Genomic DNA, 16,556 nt, shown 5'->3' with positions numbered 1-16,556 from the left:
CATCGGTAGACAAAAGCAATTTGTTGTTCGGTGACAATTTGGCTTCAATGGCTGCATGCATGCTCCATTATCAAGCCGCTCCAATTCGTCATGGCAGTCGTCAATCAGAGAGAGAGAGAGAGAGAGAGAGAGAGAGAGAGAGAGAGAGAGACCATTCCAGCAATGAAAGGAAAATTGTGAGTAAAGTGGTTTAAAAGGTGTAACAGGAAGAAAACCTCGCAGTTGCACTATTACCCATTGCTGAAGGAGGGTGGAAAGTAAGATGGAAGAAAGAATATGAATGGAGGCACAGTAAAAGGAATGGATGGGGTTTCAGCTAAGGGGCCTAAGGGACGCGCGAAGAACCTCAAGTAATGCCTACAGTGCACCGCATGAGGTGTCAACGAGAGAGAGAGAAAGAGAGAGAGAGAGAGAAATCCCAAATCCGAGTTTCACGAATAAATGAAACACTAACAAGAACCTTTGTAAAAGGTTCTGATGAATCATTAACGAGAGTTGAGGTCGTCCCAAATGTCCCTTGGCAGAGAAGAAAAATTAACCGCGCTTCTCCTGGCTTCCCCACCACCCCAAACCCCCACCCACCCACCCCACCCCACAACACCCGGGCAAAGGATTTCCGTGCAAGTCGACTCAATGCCTTCTCTTCGAATGATGCGTCCGTATTGATTATAAAGCGATTGTCAAAGAGATACTTGCTATTCGCTCGCACATGAACAACGCCTGATGCCATAGCATTTTGCGATTTTGGTCTCTTTCGCACGTCGGGAAGAAAGAATGTCGGACAGAATGTCAATCATTCAAACGATATAAACGTCCACATAAAAAGTGCAACAGAAAGGAAAACGAATTAAGATCCAACCAACAATATTGCTGTAATTAAAAAAGCATACAAGAATAAACTCGCATTAAACATAGCAGAAGCAGTAAGAAAGGAATACAAAACCTACTTGTCTTCAACAAACAACGCTACTGAACAATCAAACACACGGAGGAAGTGACACCAAGCTTCCCAACGCACGACTCTCCTCTCCAGAGTGCTTTAATGTCATCAACATTGCTACAGCATCTCTCATATTGATTCGCCCGGCTATAGCTACTCTACCGGCTTGGATTCTTCTTCTCCCCGGATTTCTAATCGCTTAAGTTTGAGCACACAACAAACCGAACGACAATTTTTCCAGCAAGTACTAATTACAGAACTTCGGCCTCAAATGGGTCTAAAAGGCTCCCATGCGTCATGACTGGTGGGAGTTCCGTAGAAAATGACTGGAAAAGGGCGCTCGTTAATCAAGTGATAGCTGGCACCGCGCGGGAAGTTTCGATCCAAACAAAGAAGCTCCGAGGTAGAGCTACCTAACCCCCAATCCTTCCCCCATCCTTCCCCCACTCTCTCTCTCTCTCTCTCTCTCTCTCTCTCTCTCTCTCTCTCTCCCCTTCGGCTTATCACACCGAGAGCTTCTAAAACCCTTAACAGAAGGATGGCTTGCGGGGATTCACGTGAGAATTAAAACTACAAAACACTGAAGGAGAACAGGACGCCTTGAATATGTCCACAAACATTTGTAAAGACACACGTGCAAACAACAAACGATCTCGCAATTACAGCTGAAATTGTTAATTTCATTTCCTATCCGGATTCTTAACATTGATTTAAATTGAAATTATGCCGTGCCAATTATCTTAGTGCTTTTGTATTTCCATATATATAAATATGTGTGTGTGTAATATATATATATATATATATATATATATATATATTATATATATTATATATATATATATATGCATACTATATTACAGAGAGAGAATGCGTATGGAATTAAAGGCTAAACAGCCTAATACTGAACATCTGCCTTTATCTACCAAGTTTAGGAACGAAAAACTTTCGTAAGATAATGGATCTTGGCGTCCTACATCAAGTTTCCATGTGAACTTTTCAAGTCTAGTTGGATCATCAATCAAAAGATATTACTGGACAAACTTTTGAGATCCACGGTACGAACTCAAACTGAACTGTAAACCAGACCATATCCTCCGACGAAACAGATGTATTCGGCGAATTTGTGAAGGAAAACTGATAACTGTACACACGATAAAAATACGATGCAGATTAGTTAGAAACAACTGAAAAGACGTCAGCGGGGGAAAAATGCAGGAAAAGAGAAATTATTACGTTTATAATGCTCCTTCATCTGGAAATTAACAGCATTAATGTAGGAATAGTCCAAAGAAAAACTCTTTTCCTACTTTACCCAATATTCTTTCCTCTACCTAGGCTGGTTTCTCAGACGTTTCACGAGTAATTTCGTGCATCATAAGTAATTTACCGCCGAGTATGAATTCTTACAAATAATATTTTCTTATACTCGCCGTTTATATTTGGGAACACTATTAACGTAAGCATAACAAAGGTTTACGGGAAAGTTATTATTCACTGACCTGAATTAGAAAATACAAAGTAAAGTACTACGGCACAAACGTTAATTGTGGCAATGAAAATACATCAGCCTGAAGATCGATATCAAAGGTAAACCATAATCTTCAACACATACGAACACATCCTCCCAAGAACAACGGACACCTAAGTACAATCACAAATAATTACCAACGCATCCGTTAATTATCATTATAAATATCCAAAGAGCCCACTTCTAGTATTCAAAAGGAACAACAAATATATACAAAAGAAATATGAATTTAATGAGAATAAATACCGTACTCTGTATATTCACTTAAACGATTTACTTACGAAGGAAAAAGGCCTAAAAAAGAAAGTTTAAATTTCCTTAGAGTTTCGCCCAGAGCGCCCTCATCCTGCCGGCTCTGCTTATACCCCGAGGGGCAAAACTGCTGATTATCACCGTGGGGGCCAAAACTGCAGACTACAACCGCGAAGGGCAATACTGCAGGCTACTACCGCAAGGGGCAAAACTGCCGATTTCCACTGTGGGGGGTAAAACTGCAGACTACTACCGCGAAGGGCAATACTGCAGGCTACTACCGCAGGGAGCAAAACTGCTGATTACCACCCTGGGGGGTAAAACTGCGGACTACTACCGCGAGGGGCAAATCTGCTGATTACCACCGTGGGGGGCAAAACTGCAGACTACTACCGCGGGAGCAAAACTGCAGACTACTACTGTGGGGGCAAAACTGCAGACTACTACCGCGAGAGCAAAACGGCAGACTACTACTGCGGGGGCAAAATTGCAGACTACTGAAAGGTAAGCAATAAAATTCGTGTCAAAATAGGTGGGTCAACCCAATCATCCTGCTAGTCCATCCCCACACACACCACAGACTGGCGGGGGATAATGCCATTCTTGGCTAGACTGACCTGTCAGGTCGAACATGTAGAAAAGATGAGAGGACTGGCTATATAGTCTCGCCGGATTTGTCATTCTTAACAATCCTCCCCCCCCCCCCCCACCCCCCCCCCCCCCCCCCCCCCCCCCCCCCCCGCCCGGCCCCCCATACACGATACAGATTGGCCGGTTCATGCCAATCTCGGTCATTTCAGCGTATCAGTCCTTTACGTGTTTGGCTTGCTTTAGACAAAATGGCAACCTGACAACCCCAGAGAGAGAGAGAGAGAGAGAGAGAGAGACAGAGAAGAGAGAGAGAGAAGAAGGGGGTTTAGAGAAAAGAGAGAGAGGGAAGGGGAGATTTGGGGGGGAGGGGCGTAAAGGAAATGTCCACAGATAAAAGACCCAGCGATTGGCAACAGTAGCTCCTAGACTAGAGCCATTTACTCATTGATTATATTGAGCGGTTTGTTAGATGGTGTATCCCCTTCGCTTTGAACACTCCTAAGGATAAAAAAAGGAGGGGTTTTCATCTTTAAGTAGCGTCAGCAAATTCTAACCTTTTACGGCAAAAACGGAAGCCATATAATCACGTATCTTCACATGATTATAGCGACTTCATAATTAACTGAATATTAAATATCGTTTTGTATGCACATACATGCTTATACTTAGAGCATATATATTATTTATATTATATATTATATATATATATATATATTATATATATTATATTATATATATATATATATATATATATATATATAGATATATATATTATTATATATATATATAGTATATATCCAACTAATACATCGGGAATTTACTCTCAGTAATGTTTTTTGAAATGAGGCTACTCTGCCAAGTGCCCTTCTCCAGTCTCAGTGCAAGCTATCAGAGTCGTCTAACCATACTATATATATACATAAATAAAGATATATGCCACGAAGGATAAATAAACGAAGGAGTATCTGCGAGACCTTTCGACGTTAAAGGTCCTTTACTAAGCTGCTTAGTAAAGGACGTTTAACGTCGAAGGTCTCGCAGATACTCCTTCGATTATTTTTCCTTCGTGGCATATATCTTTATTTATGGATTTATCACGTTCCTAACTTTCGTGATTCAGTTATATATACTACATATATATATATATATATATATATATATATATATATATACTAATATATATATATATATATATATACATACATAAAACACAGGTCTTTCTACAGAAGGGCAAAGGCACTACTAACAGACCCACATAGGGTTCGATCCGTAGAGATTGTGTTGAAAACTTCTATATATATACAATGTGTCTTTGTCTTCCTTTAAGATTTGGAATATCTGAACGGTTATCTACTCTCACGGCAACGAATGTGATACGTATATATCTGTATAATTCACCAATCTAAATACATAAAGGCATTGCCGCTAGAACCAGCCCTCTAACACCTTTCTTTGCCGTTGACGATGGTGGTTCCACCTAATGGGGGGATTGGACTGGATACCCATACTAAGTACTGGTCTTCAAAAGGTCTTGCGTAGCCGTAAGCGCCGAATGCCTCAGTCTGATGGTTGATGGTCTGGAAGATGGTTAACACGAACCAGTGTCTCTTGGGTTACATCATCCCCGATCTTTTGAACAAACGAGTTCTCGTTCCTTTGTATCAACTTAACCGAATACGCTACATCCTTTGCATGCCAAAACACCGCAGTGAGCGGTGTACAGAATAAAATATAGAATTTAGGCAAGCGCTGGGACCTATAAGTTCACTCAGCGCTGAAACGGAAACGGTTTAAAAGGTGTAACCTTGGGTGCAACAGGACAACCTCGCAGTTGCACTATGAATCAACTGCTGTGAGAGGGTGGAAAATAAGATATAAGAGAGAGAATGTGAACGGAGGTACAATAAAAGGAACGAAAGGGGTTGCAGCCAGGGGCCGAAGGGACACTTTAAAGAACAGTCAGTAATGCCTACAGTGCACCGGGGGTGAGCGGTATAGCTTACTTGTGCCTACACTGGTAATAATATTCACATAGCAGAGCTACAAAAACAACGTAGTGGCCTATTTTACGCTCAATTATTAATAGGTATAAAAGCACCGTTTTCTATATGCCTACCTAACCCCATGTATAGAACATAGATGTGTGTTCAAATAAGCGTCATGGCTGTGTGGTATAGGTGTTAGTGCGTACTAATGTCTTGCTAACCTCATTATATATATATATTATATATATATATATATATATATATATATATATATATATATATATAATATGTGTGTGTTTTAGAGACCATATTACATTTTTTTCTGCCCGATTTCTCATTTACTATTACTCTTAATCTACATCTACCTGTCTCTTTGCACAAAGCACATGCAACTGAATGATCAGGTACCGAGAACTCTCTTGCAAATTAGGCACACATCAGGGTACAGACAAGAGACACTTTGTACCCTGGTGTTTATCTGATATTGATGAAAGCGCTTGCAACAAGGCCTTTCCCTTCTTTCATTTACAACTGCCCTGCAATGAACTTTAGCTTATTCACTTATCACGTACAGACTTGGCATGTCGATGCTTACACACACACACACACACACAGACAGAGCTAAGTTTTAAATAATTATTTTAGCATTATTATACAGTAGTTTTTCTGTTTATGTCTGTTTCCCGCTAAAGATGAACTCTCCTGTCAGATTTATAACTTAGAAATAGAAACCTTCACTATAACACGTTGTATCAAAAAAAGAAATAAACAGATAAAAAATAAATTCAAAGGCTTACTTTCCAGTGATGAATATTAAATACCAAAAAATATACAACTTGGTGATGATATCAACAATAACAACAAAGTAGTTTGTTGGCTTACTCCCTGGGTAAGCGAAAATCAAACTCCCAGTACATACCATTAGCTGATAACATCGGCAAGCTAAAGATTAAAATTAAATTTATCTCAATTAATAACAATCGCATCTCAACTAACCCAACCAACAGCTGACACTCCTATCTAACTTCAACAAGGTCAAACCAACTCCTCCGCCTAGTTCAAGAAACACAGCTATGAAATTCTTGCCAGAGAGGGACAAACTAAACCCAATGTAAGGTCGTCAATCTCATAACTTTCTTAATAACAAAGACCCGTTTGTTTCAACGCCCATCCGCCTCGCTGTTAGACACGAATCATGAAGTAAGAGGAGAGAGAAATGGTAAGGCTGAGGGGGTGGGGGGAAGAGTTTTGGGTGGAGTGGTAGTGGTCGGGGAAGTTTGGGTGGGGGGGGGAAGAGATAATGGGGAAATGTGCAAGATTTCAAGGAAACGAGAAAGATTATGACGGCGTCTCAAATGAGGAAGTAAGACACGGAAAGAACGCATAAATTCCGACCAGAATTCAAGGAGAAAGGGCCAGTACCAGGACAAATTTCAATGCAACTGAAAGCTTCAGCCTTCTTCACTCATCAGTACGTAAAGGTTACGTAAAGGGTTACCTTGGCTAAATGACTGAAAAACGAGGTGAAACTCTCCCTCTCTGATGAGTCTGTCGACTGAACTACATCTCATTTCAACGTTAACCAGCATTAGATGTGCTCTGTAAGGAAAGTGCCCATCTCCCCGTCCGCCAGCACAGTTACACAAGCCCACACAAACACGTTCAACCATTCAAGGGAATCATGAATGAGGGAGGGGGAAAGGGGGGGGAGGCGGGGGGCAAAATGGGTAGTCATGCCTGGATCTAAGGAATCGAACAATAAAATTCTTGATTTACATGTAATAAACATTAAAACCTTATATGTACAAAAAGTCGTTGAAACCCATCTTAAACTGAAAAAAAAACCATATCCCTCCTGAAACCCCTGTAGCAGCAAAGCCATGCTGTAGGATCCTGAAAAAATAGAAGGACGATACACCCAAGTTATTTATATTTGGGCCAAGTTGCTATTCTTGCCAAGCCCTTACCCCCCTTAGACGAGAGGATGATGATAACAGGTATGCGACGCCACCATCTCGCGGGGGTTGCCGGGCCCCTTAGATAAGTCTGCAGTCCCTCGCAGTAACACGAGAACTAGTAGTAGGGTAGGACACGAGGCAGTCATGTTAAAAATAATAGGGAAATGCATGAGGGAGTTCTCTCTCTCTCTCTCTCTCTTCTCTCTCTCTCTCTCTCTCTCTCTCTCTCTCTATATCATATATATATATATATATTATATATATAGATATATATATATATATATCTATATATAATATATATAATAATATATATATAATATATGTATAATATATATATATAATTTTGTATGATATATAGAGCTGCTGATATAAGACGTGTTTTAGCAGCTGACAGCACATGCGACAGACAGACACATACACCTATGTATAATGGTGGTTTTAGTTCCAAGGGTGGGGCATGTAACACCGGATTCGTGAATAATGTAGTGAAATTGAGCTGTGGGCAACAAAGAAATCACAAGAGTGATGGAAGGATCAACACGAACCCTTACAATACACCCACACGGATTTGAACCTTCTCCGCGCAACGTTACAAGCAAGCACATTCTAGCGGCTTTGATGCCCAAGGCTAAAGTCGCCAACGGACTCTCTCACTTCATCTTTTCATGACGAGGAAATTCCGTTAAGGCTGCCCCGTCCAATTTCCTTGGTTCTGGAAGAATCAAGCATAGCCTGTACACACGCGCGCTTACACCCACTCACACAATCATATCAATCTTTCATATATATATATATATTATATATATATAGATATATATATATATATATATATATATATATATATATATGTGTGTGTGTGTGTGTGTGTGTGTGTGTTAGCCATCAGTAAGGCTGCCCTATAAAAACTCCAAAGCCCCAAAGGGTACATCCTATATCCTTACATTCCTTGCCAGTTGATGGAAACAATTATTTCCAAAATACAAGGCTGTACAAGCTACCCTCTTCGGTATTTTCATGGGCATCCTTTATTAGGTAAAATTATGATTTAACAGATAATTTTGCAGTCAAATTAGCCATAGATTAAGCTGCATCAACACAAACGGTTGAGATACTGCCATCTCGATTAACAAACAAGCAAGAGGAATAGAAAGTAGGAATACTATTCAAATGATTAAATATGTTTTACTGGTTACGCTGATACGAGTAAATGCCTTTTTTTATGTTAACTTACAGTTTCAGTCCACAAGCATACAAACGTGAAGCGCATGAGCAATTAACCTAACGCCCTTCTCTGATCCCACACCTATCAGTCTGTGAAAATGCGAGGAAGGGGAGAATTCCAAAGCCGATCAGTATATAAAAAGAAGATATTAAACAGTAGTGAAGTTCACCAGAACACAAACGTGATTTTTGTGAGCGTGGACGGGGGCCATTTTGTTACAGATTCCGAGAGATCTAAGGACGGTTTCAGGGAAGCGAAGGATGAGGTTCGATTACTCTTCCACTCAGTAAATATGAGAACGAGATTGCTGACGAAAGTTACCTGGCCTCCTCTCACTCTCCTTCTCCAGACTTGATTATATTCGCCTCTTACTGCGGCAGTCGTCAATAGCAAAGAGAAGCCGTACGCGATATTAAAATCATAACTATCTTCAAAGGCTCCGTTCTATCTAAAAAATCAATAACTGCCCTCATAAAGCGCCCAATCCCTCCCATATAACAGCAAATATCTCTCAGTTGAGATCGATCTATGTCATATAACTCTAGAACGCTTTAGTAGCAAATCCCCCTACATATCATGGATCCACAAACCGGGGCCTGTTTTATCAAGGCAACTTCAGTTTTCTCCTCTCGGGTTATCAGAATTCAGGGGAGCGTTCGGGACTTTCTTTTTCAGTGGGCAACTTTTTCTTTCTCCATATTTCCTATAAGGAAATTTGGCAATACGGAAATGTATGATCGAAGAAAAAAAACGTATGCTTGAAGTAAGACTTTTTGTCATTTATATATGCTTGAAAAGTGAGAGAGAGAGAGAGAGAGAGAGAGAGAGAGAGAGAGAGAGAGAGAGAGAGAGAGAGAGAGAGAGAGAGAGAGAGAGAATGTGCACTTGGATATACTTAACCCTTCTAGTTAACAGAGCTAACAAAGCTTACCTGAGAAAATATATATATATATATATATATATATATATATATAATATATATCTATATATATATATATATATATATATATATATATATATAAGAATAAGTTTGTCGTTAATAACGTTACCTATATCGAAATATAAAAACTTCAGATAATGTAATTGATCTGCACTTGTGCTCTGTTTAACCTTATCGTTTCGAGACCTTATATAGGTTTTCGGGCCCAAATTGTGTGACTGTGATCTACTAATTACCTCGATTAAGCTACCTTAACTAACTAGGCATTAGCCATGGATTTCCCATCGACCCGGGAGTTCCTTCGATCTTCATCAGATGGAACTTCAAAAGCACACGCCTGCTCATTCAAAACCCTGTGGAATACACCATCGACATCATAAAAACCATGGAATTTTGGAATGATCAACACGAGCATGACCCCCTAAACATCTCTCAGATCATTATCAGCCAATGATGCTGGGGAAATTTGAGAGGAATGGGATGGCATATGAAATTTAGTCCAAAGGTCAAACACCAGGACCTATGAGGTCATTCTGTGCTGAAAGGGAAGTTAAGAGTAAATGTTTAACAGGAGGAAATTTTTTCCAATAGTTAAGAGATTATGAGTCAGGTGGAAGAAAGAGAATATGAATAAACGAAGGGACGCTGCACAGAACCTGCGTCAGGTGCACTGACGGCACTAGTAGGTACTCCCCTACAGGGCGGCGAAATTCGAAAGGAAGCCAAGTACGCTAAGGAACAAGGTCTAAAGAATCTGATAAGTTTTTTATGAAAATATGCAATTCTCGATACATAGTGAAGCATGCAAACAGTAAAAGATCTAGAGGGATTTTTGACAGTACTATTTAAAAAGAGGCCTGGAGTCCTTACACTCTCCCTAAAGGCTTTTTTTTTTCTTTTTTTTTAACGAGCTGAAATTACGCAATACTTACTTGCCCCTACTTAAATGGATCGTATAAGGAATGTTTGCAACAACTGAAGACCAATCTCTATCTTCAAGAGTGGCCTCTTAAGTTAACTGGAAAATTTGACATTTGACAGCCACTTGAAATCAACATGTAACATACATCACAAAGTTTACTGACAACAGATGAAAGGCAACACTGTAGTGCTGTCTTTGTTTGGGTTACCAAGAAGGCATTAAAAAAAAAAAAAAAAAAAAAAAAACAAAAAAAAAAAAAAAAAAAAAATCTTGAATCGGTTTATTCAATTTTTACAAGCCCGGCACAGCTACTGGTTGTTAGCGAGCCTAGAAGTGCGTTGTTTGATGCTCTGATAACCCAACACAGATTAGGGTATGTCGGACTATAAAAGGTGATAAATGTGATATGTCATTTACTGCTAATTCTCATAGTTTTATCTTACATTCAACTAATTCAAAGATACCATCGGGTATCTCTGTCTTTTGTTAAGAACTGCCTGTTGCGAAGCAACTTCACAAACACCAATAGAGGACCATCAGCCCGTACCCCCATCAGTCTAAAACCAGATACAGGTTGGTCATCAATTTCAACTAAAAACGGCATTTTTCGCTACCATTTTCTAGTTGAACCAACCCACCGTGACAAAATCCTTAACTGTAAAGGGGAGAGTCGAAAGTCTTGCTAAAGTTATCTAAATAACATGCATAGCCATTCGGTGCCAGTCTCAATTGCATAGGGGTCAAGCTGATGGTTTGATGATTAGTGCTTTTACGGACTCTTTTAATGAGCAAGAGGCCGTGCTGGCATACAGCCGGTTTAATCACAACGATTAACGAGCTCCTGTGGAAAAGGGATGAAAAACCCAATCTGTTCTCTGAAAACTGTTTGCAGAATAAAAGACATCGCCAAGAAAATCATTGAATGACGTCGTAACTTAACACTAACCTAAAAAGATATGAAGAACTTGGAAACAAAATATAGAAATAAGCATACTAATGTGTCGAAAACAATCAGTTTTCAATAGGAAAAACATTTGGGGTAGAATGCAGTTAAGAGGTAAAATAAATGATGAATATAAAGTACAGAAATATATACATAATTATACACACCCATATATATATAATATAATTTTATATATATATAAATATATATATATATATATATATATATATATATATATCTATATATATATTATTAAATATATATATATATTATATATATATATATATATATATAGTGAGTGTGTACTTAACTATCCGTTTGCTCACAGATCACCTCTTACTTGCATTTATGACCGAACACTCTTTGTACACCTTGGGAATCATCCAAGCGAACTACCTGAGAACTACTGATCAAATGCAGGATATGCCGAAAGACGACACTAAAAGTACTTCATCCATAACGACAAGACAAGCTCCTTCAAATTCATTGTAGACCTGATAAACGTGTCCATGTTCATCGCAAAACTCAAGAAGTGCGTCAACTCGAAAACCTTATTATATCCATACTAACACAGTACAAAACGAAAACTATTTATCAGTCCTGGTGAAACAGCAGCGTTCGTTATATCAAAACGACAGCCCCGCGTAAACACTTATCTCGTGGTGAAGTGTCTCAATGTGCTTAGAGAAGGATCTAGTACTTCCCCTTGGGAACACCCTCTTCAAAGTGGGATGAGATAAAGGTTTTTCCTCACAATCACAATCAAACTCGACATTCGGTTGCATACCATAACCATCCCTCGCGAAGAAAACAAGGTTAACAGTTCTCATGTTAACTTTTGATATACCGTACAAAAACTGAGAACATCGCAATTTGCGATGAGAAACAATTCTCCCCAAGGATTTAAGTACATCAACTTAATCCACTGAAAATCCACACTTAACATCAATCAATTTTATTAGGACCCACGCCCTTCATATCTGGGGATAATACACAAGATAAAGACCAGCTTATTGAATTATCCGCTCCAACCATTATTTTTCCCAGAGAACTTGACTTTCATATCAATCGATAGTTTCGCAAAATCCCAGACAGGAAACAATCACATCCTGTACATCGTCAGGCCAATAATTGGTAGAAATATCCATAACTCAGCATTTGACTGAAATATAAAATATTTAACCAAGAGCCTATCCTTTCATATTTTCTAGCCACCTTACAGCTGGTCAGTTGCGAGCTCAACTGATACAAAACTTACCGTTAAGATATCCGTGGGTATATTCTACTCCGTTCCTAACCAGTGTGGGAAATAAAACTTATTTATTCACTACTATTAAATCATATCCCTGAACTAACTATAAATGACAGAATTTCACGCAATGACAGCAAAATCTTTGAACAAATGCAGATACTAGTTAGAACAGATAAAAAAAAATGTAAAAACAAGGAAAAACATTAGGCCTACACCTATGCAAATTGTGATTTTCCAGTTGTTCGACCGTACTGTGAGAGAGAGAGAGAGAGAGAGAGAGAGAGAGAGAGAGAGAGAGAGAGAGAGAGAGAGAGTGTCATTACAAAAAAAATACAAGGCAATCCCCGCAGGTAGAAATGTACATGATGTGCAATATGGGCCATAGGCCTATGAGTTCTAACGGTTGATGACTTAGATTTCTTTCTCTATTGAACTGCCTCAAACGCATGTCTACAATGTAGTAAAGCTTGTTAATTCAATCATGACCCGAAACAATATGCAAACTCAAATTATTATTCTGCCACCATTATCTCATTATTTTTCAAAGAGAAGAGTTTAACTTTCAGGTATATTAATACAAGTTACTGAAACTTGTTTCGCTTTATTTGTTAACGTGAGTTTTCTATAATAAACTAATGGTCATCAATGCCTCTTCGGTTGAAAATGTACGTAACTACAATTAATCAAACCTTTTCTTGGGCCATGTTTCACCCGACGGCAATAACAAACGCCCACAAATCAAAGCCCGGGCACTAAGCGTAGCCCAGGCCTATGTCACAGGGGTCACTTCTAAACGCGACCCCTTTTTTTTAAAGACAGGGTTGACCTACGTCGCAAAATTTTGCAAGCCATGGCTGAATCTCGACCCGAGTAGTATCCGCTGGTCTATAACTGGCACTGACTTAACCTTCAAATATGTCAAGTGGGCAGAGAAAGATGGCTTGCAATATCCACACAACCAACCAGAATTTCGGGGAAGGGAAACACAACCACAACACTCACCTGCTAACTCTTGAGATCGTCAACAAAGGAGCCACCTTCGCTGTTTGACTGTGCTCTGTCGCGAGTTCTACGGGAAAATATTTACAGTTTTTTAAGACCTTTCTTTTCGTTTTCCTCAAATAGTCACTAAATGGCTATAATCATTCAGCCACTGCCGAAAACAAGGGTAAAATGGGGACTAACAAACAAACCCAAACACAGAGGTAACGCGACTACACCTTCCTATGACCAACTCTCCACGAATACTGAACAGCTGATTTGTCACGACGGGTTGGGAACAGTTGCTCCGCGTTACCAGCTACTGCTAGATCCCACAACTCCCTCCTTTCGATTGCATTAGCTTTAAAGCTTCTCTCTCCGATCTCTCCGATCAATAAAGCATTCTATGCACTCCAAGCACTTACCGAATTAGGTTCATATTTTGTTTATCGTTCTATGGATATAAAGTAACGAATCTAGAATGATAGATTTAATGTAACATATCGATTTATTGCTTTAATCCTGATTTTAATTTATTACGGCTATTCAATGTCTTGAGTTAATACAGTAATTACTGCCTTAAAGGCGAATCTGTGATTTACATTACTTTACACACTTATCTACAATGCAGTAATTATATCCAGTCCAATCTATGTTATCGTTCCTCTTGGGGGAATATTTGGATCCCAAGCGACCATAGATTTTGCAACTGCATTTGCTAAAATCAATCTACAGACCAAAAAACAAAAACAAACAAAATATTAAATAAAGCTTATATTATGCATTTTCCCATGAGCTCATGATAAAACATTTAAAATAAAAAAGATTTCTTCCAGGGCGAAAAATCTTTAAATATTGGCTGCCATGTTACCTGTCCGAACCTTCAAGACGCCAAGAGGGTCTTGTTCCACAGCCAGAGATGACACGCCCTGTCTATAGTTTATAATCAAGAATAAGTACGTTCAGTGTCAAGTAATGTTTTTTTCCACAAAATATGTGCATTTAATATACCAGCAGGAATTAGCGATAAATATCGACCATTAGTAGAATAGTATTGTTACTACATACGAAGCTTCTAGGTAACATAGATTTAAAAAAAAAAAAAAAAAAAAAAAAAAAAAAAAAAAAAAAAAAAAAAACAGTTGTGACCTTAAAGCTATTCTATTGACTTTGTATAGGGTATGAATCATTGATGTTCAGTGTATATTAGTGATAAATACCATTACAATTCATTAAATTATGTGTGTATCTGAATATCAAGGGCGGGGATTTTACATAACAAAAGTCACATATATCCTTGTAACGAAAATATTAATTTAACGAGTAAGGAAATAAAACTCGTTCATTCAAAGGTGTTGCCATTTTCCCCACAGATGACAACTTTGGTCAGTTTTGCAACTTCAAAATATTCCCTTATTAAAAGTATATACTGCTTTAAATGTTCTGTTTTATCACAATCAGTATAAGGATTTCCCTGTTGTTTTTTTTTTTTTTTTTTTTTTTACTCCATAATTTCACTTCTACCGGAGATTTATCACCTGCGTATATCTAGGCTACCGTTTAGGCTAACCGAATTAGCCATGGGGATTTCCTTTGCACCACCAACGATCACAGTCTGGCACCAAGATTCTTCGTATTACTTCAAAAAGTGAGACGCGAGACGCGTCTGGCATGAATAAATAACAATCAACATTAAGTAGTTTCCCCTAGAAGGGGTGCCTCGGCGATAAAACAACGGCGACTGTCACATTTATATTTTAGCCACAGCATTAACCACTTCATATACCTAAACAGGAAGCATCAAGCACCCATATACAATGAAATTCATTCTACCTTGCGTAAACTTTAGTACTTTTTGGATATCACGCTTTTCTTCCAAATACCTTTCACTCCAGTGATCCAGTACTTTCTAGGGCTTTTTCTCCTCATTCCTCTTGAAAACTTTCGAATGAAAGACTCTTCACCAATCATTCTTTTGCATGACCAAACCATTTCGAAACTACTGATAAAGCCTTTTTTAACATGCCCTACCATTCTACATTCCTCAGTTCTCCTACCGTACGACAGCAACTTGTCTTGTCCTGCTGTCATCCTTATATTTACCGTATTCCCAAATACTCATACGAATCAACTGCCTCCGGTCTTCCACCAACCACATTAAGATTCGTTGCTCAGTCTTCCTGCTTTCCATTTACTCTTATAACCTCGCTGCAGTTTTGTCTTCACTGTCATCAATCAACACTCCATTTCTGCGAACATTACTTATTTCTAGTCCAGTTACGACTCATTTGATAAACAACCATAATAATATCAACACCTTTATCTCAACCCGCTTTTACTTCAAACCAGTCATTCTAATGCCTACACGATTCCAACGCCCTCGTAATTGTGTTTAATTATTCATACATCATTAACATCCTCCAAATTAGCTTTCTTTCGATTCTGTCGTAAACTTTTTCTGCAGCCAAGTATCCTCTCATCCAGACATCTTTCAGACCTTGGTCAACCACTCAACACATAACTACAATAATGCAGCCTCTCTCTCACCTTGCATCTATAACTCCTAGTTTCTGGCCAATTTTTTCAGCCTCTTAATTGCTCTCAAATTCTAACCAGCTATATTCAACATGTATTCTCGAAATCTCACTAAGCATTTCCACTTTTTATATTTTTTCCATGACACGATGTTGAGTTTCTGTCTCCATGGGTAGTCCATGCTATCCACTATACGTTATCATAGAAAATCGAACTTGCATCTGCTTCATAAAACGTCCAAGCTGACCTCGGCAAGTCCTCACAGAAAGCTCAATCTTTCCTCTATATAGGAGAAAAGTTTACAAGGCATCAATAACATTAATAGTTTCATGAGACCAGCAAATCACATTTCTAACCTCTCATGGGCTTCAATCAAAGGCTTTGTTCAGTAATTAGTGAAAATTGAAGAAAGTAAAGTAAAAAGTTACACAGTTGCGTGAAAATAAAATTAATGGAATGGATAAAAGGTAAAATACATAAAGCAATGCAACAGGAGGCAAAGGGATG

General features: G+C 38.7%; 1 protein-coding gene across 2 annotated transcripts in view; it reads right to left on the bottom strand.

Annotated features, from left to right (window-relative positions):
* LOC135206163 (solute carrier organic anion transporter family member 3A1-like) overlaps positions 1-13,791 on the bottom strand; it is a 297,764-nt gene extending 283,973 nt beyond the window's left edge. For both annotated transcript variants that reach the window (XM_064237443.1, XM_064237445.1), the window contains exon 1: positions 13,536-13,791. The gene's annotated coding sequence lies outside the window, so the exon portion shown is untranslated. The remainder of the gene's footprint in view (positions 1-13,535) is intronic.
* Between the last annotated feature and the right edge of the window lie 2,765 nt (positions 13,792-16,556).

The sequence above is a fragment of the Macrobrachium nipponense genome, chromosome 29 (genome assembly GCF_015104395.2).
Source record: "Macrobrachium nipponense isolate FS-2020 chromosome 29, ASM1510439v2, whole genome shotgun sequence".
Classification (NCBI taxonomy): Eukaryota; Metazoa; Arthropoda; class Malacostraca; order Decapoda; family Palaemonidae; genus Macrobrachium; species Macrobrachium nipponense.
This window is presented reverse-complemented; position numbering and strand designations above follow the sequence as displayed.